Raw genomic sequence first — 7,901 nt, forward strand, 5'->3', positions numbered from 1 at the left:
GTTGTGTGATCAATCTTGTGTATTTAATCTTGTTGATTTTGTTGCCTATTTAATTCCTTGGGATATTGTGAACAGGGAATCACCCTTGAGAAATCGTCCTAATTTAGATAACTTGGAAGTGCTATTACAGCTATGAAAAACAGAACTTTTGGAAAACACCCCACATTGTTTTTCCTGGATAACTGAAACTAATAGGATTCAGAATGGTTCCATTTGAGATGACTTTAATGTATCCTACTCAATTGGCCCATTAACACTAGGGGGAAACATAAGCACATGGATATCTCATAAGTTTTTGCTAATCACAACTAAGCTTAATTATCGTTTGTCTTGTCAAAGCAATGAGCGATGATGACAGAAACATGAGCATCACTATAATGATTCATGACTTTTGCTTACCATATATGGAAGCTTAAGATCTCAATAACAATCATTATAAGTTAAACCCCACTATTCATTCCCCTCTAATCTCCAGGATTAGTTATTGTATTGGGTTTTGAAGCGTGTAAACCCCCTAAAAAAGAGTTTTAGCATTTTGATATTTTGTAGAGTTGATAATGAGTGGAAGGCCCAAATAACAGTGGAAATTGACTTCAAGAAGAAGGCATCATTATCAGAAGTTCAAAAAACCAATTAAGCCCATCAACAAAAGCTTTAATCCCTTTAACCCCATCAATTATCAAAAGCTTGTCTGGTTGAAATGCTCCCCTTGTACCCCATCCTTGCATAATTACATTTTCTGCTTTTGCTTTGTAGTGGGAAATGATAGTCAACTTTATAGCCACATTTACATCATTACTTTTCATTTTGGGAGAGAGCTTATGCCCCTAAATGAACTATTTGAGATTCTAATGGGGGGGGTTGCTATATATCAGCGTTGAGTCTTCTCGGTCATTTTGAACTTAGAGCTTGTGTCAAGCCCTCATTGGGCATGCTTAACAGATTTCGATTAAAGGTGTCTAATCAAATTCACAAAGGCAGAACATGCAAGAAACCCAGTGCAGACACTTTAACATCAAATAGGTCACCTTTGGCCCAATTAGATGGTCACTCCATAATTCATTTCCTTCACAACAGTCCAAACCCCATTTTTTTTTTTTTTTGATCCCAAAAAGTATCATTGATGTGGTGTCAAGGAGATCAGCACCTAAGAAGTCTTCTAATGAGATTACAATATAAGATATTGGGAAACAATTCAACTTAAATGCTTAACTTTTAGTTCAACAATGTTATATTAATCACTCATATTTGTCACGTATTTTTAATGTGAAACTTAATTTTTCTATATTTAAAAATAAGGACACTTCACTTACCTCTTAATGTTTTAAAATTGTTGCAATCACATCCTTAAATTTTAAAAAGTGCAATTTTTTGGATCGTCATGTTTGAAAAATTTGTAATATCACATGCCCTTCCTTTAAAATTTGTTTTTGTTAGATCCCTGTGACGTCAAAATATCCCAAATATTCCTATTTTAATTTTATTTTTTTAATAATAATAATAATTGATGCCCAGAGCCACAGTGAAGCACCCGCGGCCACGTTCGGGATTTCACTACTCAAACATCTTCCTCACATCTGGTCTGAGCTTTGAAAACTCAACCAAGGAAAGTCAAACTGAGGAGTAAAGAGACCAACCATGTCTTTAGCTTCAAGACTCCAAGTAGTCATCCTTCTCTCTACCCTTCACCACTATTGCCAACTACTGCCAAAACCAGGCGAATCCCAGTTCCGTTTGGCCAAACCAACCATTCCTCATTCAAGAACCACTCGTGTCTGAGCACTTCATATAACGTCCAACATCGCTTGAAAATGGAGATATGCTTATATGTATAAACGCATTATTTTTGACACAACACGTTTTAAAGTCATGATGACCATAAATTTATCAGAACTTCACAGTTAAGCGTGCTTCTGCGAGAGTAGTACCAAGATGGGTGACCTCCTAGAAAATTTGGCTTAGATGAGCCAAAAGCGGACAATATTGTGTCATTGAGAGCATGTCGTTATAAGTGGTATCATAGTCATTACCTAGCCTGAGATGAGGAGAGCATGCACAAGCCCATGGGCACTTGCTGAGACGCCAAGAATGGAGTGATCCCATGAGGGTCACTTATAGGGATGCTGGATCCCAAGAGGGGGTGATTGTGATGTCCTATATCGCTTGGAAATGGGGATATACTTATGTGTTAAACACACGATTCTTGATACAAGGCTTTTTAAAGCCGTGATGGCTATGAATCTATTAGAACTCCGCCCGTGCTTCTGCGAGAATAGTACCAGGATGAGTGACTTCCTGAAAAATCTAGTTTGGAGGAGCAAAAAGTAGACAATATTATATCATTGGAGGTGGATCATTACACTTCAAGCAGTTTCTCACATACCCATTTGCTCAAACGATTGATTTTGATTGTAAAAACAACGGATCACTGAGTCCCGCACATCGAAACCTTACAGTAGAAGCGAAGGGGGGAGATGGAGATGAAGAACGGTGCGAAGAGTAACCACCCACCCACGGCACAACCTCTCCATCTGTATTATTATTATTATTTAATTAAAATAATTTTGTGTTATTATAAGGGATATTTTACTTAAAGCATGAATTTGAATGTGTTATATTAATCAGTCTTACATCTTTCCAATATACGATTTAACCTTACGACACTCAACAACCCTTGGGCCTAATGGATGATCACTCTAAAATTCAATTCGTTCACACGCCTCGGCAGCCCAACAATGAGAGGATCCAAAAAAGCCAATTAGGAAGACCATCTTGGTTGAGAGCGGCAAAAAAAACGACGTGGTGCGAGACCCTCAAAAAATGATGTCCTTAAGGCTTTCCACTTTTAAAAGCTCAAGTCCAAGGTAGAACTGGGAGGGGGCACTCCATGAACCACTTCATTTCTTTGAAACCATATGAGATCCAATGTAACAAGGCTAAGCAAGGAATTAATTAGGGCAGTGGCCACAAAGAGATCGATTCTCTCCAAAGCACCCTCAAAAAATGGCAATTCGAAAAATAGATGCTCCAGGTTTCCGGTTATGATATTGATGGGCAAAGAGGGCATAGTTGATCTTCTTCCTGTAAGCTAAAACAAATTTAAAAACAAAATTTGACCACCTAGTAAGTGAAAGTAGACTCACCATTTTGTGGTCCTTGCAAGGCACCAACTAACTCAAAAACCATTTTAGTGGCTACAAAGGCAACAGCTAGATTTTGATCACAAAATTTGATCCTAATATGTTTGGCAACTTTTTAGATATCACCGCTTGTCCTAAAAGTTTAAACTTACAAGAAGAGATAAATTTAATGTAAATAGTGGAGATAAAGTTTAAACTAAAAACTTTTACTCTAATAACCACAATTTATCTCCGAAAACTCAAACTAATAGAAAATAATAAATTTAATCATTTAATCATTTAATATATATATATATATATATATATATATATATATATGTATAAAAGCCGAAATTTAACTTAGAGTTGGCCTAGAATTGTGACACGTGGCGTGAACCCATCATTTTTAAATATTGAACCGGTCTTTTAAGTAAAAAACCTGTGAATTTTAAAGGTTGAACCGGTTTTGTTATGATTTTGATAAATTTATTGTGCTTAAATGAAAACATAATGGGTGTGAATCTTCGTGAGGCCAAAATAAATATATATATATTTTTTATCGAATTATAGCATTAAGTGGTGAGAATTTTTTAAAAAAATCTAAAATTAAAAACTTTTCTTTATCATCACACACACACACACACGTTCACATATCATATATTTATATATAAAAGCTGAGTTCCAACTTGGAATATGCATAGAATTATGACACGTGGCGTGAATCCATAATTTTTAATTTAAACATTGAATCGATTTTGTCATGATTTTAATAAATTTATTGTGCTGTCATGAGTCATTATAGCTGCATTAAGTGGTGAGATTTTTTTTAAAAAAAAAATTAAATTAAAAACATACTACATTCACTACCCATCATATTGTATATATATATATATATATATATATATATATATATATATATATATATATATATATATATATATATATATATATATATATATATATATATATATATATATATATATATATGTTAAAGTATTTTCAAAATTAATATGTATATATTTATTTTGTGTCCTTGGAATGATTTAAAAGGAAGGTGTTAAAAAACATTAAATGAAGATAGTCTCACATGGAAAAAAGAGAAACTGAAGTTGGCATTTATAAAGTCCAACACACTTTAAGCATTTAAAGTAATGCTTGGGTGTATACTCTAACGTGTATACTCTAGTACGGTGCGAAGTACTGGACGCACATGCGCGCGCGAGAGTGGTAGTGGGTTGTAGGGCGCTTTGATGGCACACTTGGCACTTAGCATCAGAGCTCGGAGCGATCTAATCATGGTCAGATTTAAGTGTCTGTTAAAATAGCAGTTTATGACTGTTGGATTAGCAGTTATTTCAATATTATACAGAAGTAACTACTGTCCAGTTATCAGAAATATACAGAAATAACTGTTGTACAATGTTTAATAAAAGAAATAACAAAATTTCTTTTATCTTCAATGCTTTTTCTGATACCTTTTGTATTTAAAATTAAAAAAGTTTCTGTCTGTCTCTTGTTATAATAGAAAAATCTGAAAGTGTTCAGGTTTAATTTTCGTTAGTGCAAAACGCAATTAAACAAACAGAGGATTCTGGGCTCCATTGTATCCGGGAGAAGTTTTTGCTATAACCTTTTGCATACCTTTCTGGTGGGGGCAAATAATTTCTTAAGAAAAGCGACGTTGTAACGTGTCTTAAGAGCATTCCGTTTTTCTGTTTTCGTTTATTTTTCTAACAATCATATATATATATAAAAGCCAAGTTCCAACTTAGAGTTGGCCTAGAATTAGGACACGTGACATGAATCCATACTTTTTAAATATTGAACCGGCCATTTGAGTAAAAAACTGGTAATTTAAGTAAAACTAAACTGGTCTGTGTATTTCAAGTAAAATAAATGGTGCATTTAATATGATTAATTAACTATCTTATATTGAATAAAAATGTCATATTTTTTTGGTCATTAAATCCTCACTAATTTTTACCTCTTTCTCTTCCTTTAAGTAAAACTGGAAAAAAAAAAAAAAAAAAAAAAGTTAAATTGAATTGCTCCATGTATTTCAAGTGAAATAAACGGTGAGTTTAATATTCCTAATCAAATCTCTTCCATTGAATAGAAAATGAATAGAAACATTTCATTTTGTTGTCATTAAATTCTCACTAATTTCTACCTCTCTCTCTTCCTTTAAATAAAATCTTTTACTCCAACACCGTTTCCCCTTCCACTAAATGTCCGTTATAAACTAAACCTCAAAGAGTCAAATGTCAGTTTTTTTTTTCTTTGGGAAATGTCAAAAGTCACTCCAATATCTCTCACTTTCTCGAATAAATATATGGAGAAGTAATGGTTTGTGGCTATGCAAAACTGCAATGTTGTTTATATTACTGGAGAGTGGTGCTCAAAGCAAAGAGAGCAAAGTTTTTGCTATTGTTGGAACCTTTTTGTTTGTAATACTGCTATAGCCTTTTTTTTTTAGTTTGCCTTTGATCAAGTTTGTCAGGGCTGTGTTCAATAGAATTATAAATAATATGTTTGTATTTATTTTATGTGCTTCTGTTTTTCTGATTTGATTTTCTATCCTTATTTTTGCATTGATATATATATATATATATATATATATATATATATATTTTTTTTTGTAAAAGTAGTTTCTTTTACGCTATATATAAGAATGATGGTCGAATTAAAAAATATCTATCTAACTGTAGTTTCTTCCTATACCTACAAATTTCTTTGGAACTGGAAAAAGTAAATAAAAAAATTGTTATTTTCTATTATATTAGTGGTTATCATTTTACATTTTTTTTTTTTTTACTTTATTTTCTATGATTTTGTTCTTTCTTTACATTTTTTTTTGTCCCTATTTCCTAATTTATATTATTTTTTTGTTCAAATTGCCTTTTTTTTTTTTTTTTTTTTTTTTTTTTTTTTTTTTCTTTTTCCTTTTCTAAATTTTACATTGAATTCAAGGAAACCATGGAGAGAGAAAGTTTACATTAATTACGAGGTATGACGATTTTTTAATTTACATTGTTCACTGATTTTTTTTCCCTGTATAATGCACATTGTTAACGTGCTTAATTGATAGACAATATTGATTTTCAAGGTTTCATATGAACCGAAAAAGTATATGGAAAAGAAAACTCTAATTTATTCTATTAGTATTTTTTATTTTTCATTTTTTGTCTATATTTTCTATGGTTCTCTTATTTCATTTCCTCTCTCCTTCTTTTTTTTCTTTATTTTTTTCTTTATTTTTTATGTAATTAATATATTATTTTTCATTCAAATTGCTTATTTTATCTTTTGTAAATTTTACACTAAATTCAAGAAAATGATGGTGAGAGAGAGTTTCCTATGGTTGTTTTTTGTACGAGGTATGATGGATTTTTTAGAGTATTATGTTTTTTGAGTAGTTTTTTATTACTTTGTGTAATACAAAAAAGATAACACTATTATATAGACAAAAATTTCCTACAAACCGGTTTGTAGGAAATTTCTTACAATCCACATATAAGATTGACACATGTCATTTGGCATGTGAGAAGTGTATGTTATTTAAATAGCATGTACGTTTTTAATAGCATTAATAAAAAAAACATGTGATTCTCACATGTTTAAAGGATACGTGTCTTTTTTAAATGTGAGTTGTAGAAAATTTTCTATAAACCAGTTTATAAGAAATTTTTGTCCCTATTATATTATATTAGTGTTTTTTAGTTTTCATTTTTTATCTATATTTTCTATGATTTTCTTCTTCCATTTTTTTTTTTATTATTATTATGAAACTAAATTATAAGGAAGAATCCCGCGCATAGCACGGGTTACGAGCTAGTATATATAAAAGCCGAGTTTCAACTTGGAATTCGCATAGAATTATGACACGTGGCGTGAACCTATAATTTTTAAATACTGAACCAGTCTTTTAAGTAAAAAACCAATTAATTTTAAAGGTTGAATCGGTTTTGTCATGATTTTAATAAATTTATTATGTTTTAATGAGTCATTATAGCTACAGTAATTGGTGAGTTTTTTTTTTTTTAAAAAAAAAGTTAAATTAAAAACATACTAGATTCACTACCCATCATATCATAGAGTAGTGCTATAAGGCACATTTTCATCACACTATTGGCTTGGAATTTAGATTTTCTTCTTGCTATTTTTTTTATACTTCTTTTCGTTATAAACTATATACCTATGTGAACAAATATTTTAAAAAGTTTTAGTTTTTATGTGAATAAATATACCTATACTTTTATACGCATTTTTTAACCTATAATAAAAAGTACGATGAATATGTATTTAAATTTTGAAATTAAATTATAATGAAGAATCTCGCGCATAGCGCAGATTATAAGTTAGTTACTTTAATAACGAAAACTTTTTACTAAAGACATTTTCTCGGAGATGGAAGTGGGTAAGTGATCCATTTCCTGCCAAGGCAACAGTTTTTGCAATGAAAATTGATGAAATGACTATACAATGAGATAAATTAACTTCCCTTCTTTTGTACATTAGTGCTCTATATATATATATATACACACACACACACGGATCACATATCACACAGCTTTTTATTTGACAAGAGGTCCCAAAAGTTTTAGACCGTTAAATTTAGAAGCCTCTGGTCCCCATCTTCCCCATTAAAGTTTGTCACTTTGCCACAACAAAATGGTCACTTTAAATATTTTATTTCATTTGTAGGAAAAAAAAAAATGGAATCCTAAAACTAATCCTAATCCTAATCATTCATACTTGAACAGATCATCAAGTGACAGTGTC

This window comes from Alnus glutinosa, chromosome 3 (genome assembly GCF_958979055.1).
Source record: "Alnus glutinosa chromosome 3, dhAlnGlut1.1, whole genome shotgun sequence".
NCBI classification, from domain to species: Eukaryota; Viridiplantae; Streptophyta; class Magnoliopsida; order Fagales; family Betulaceae; genus Alnus; species Alnus glutinosa.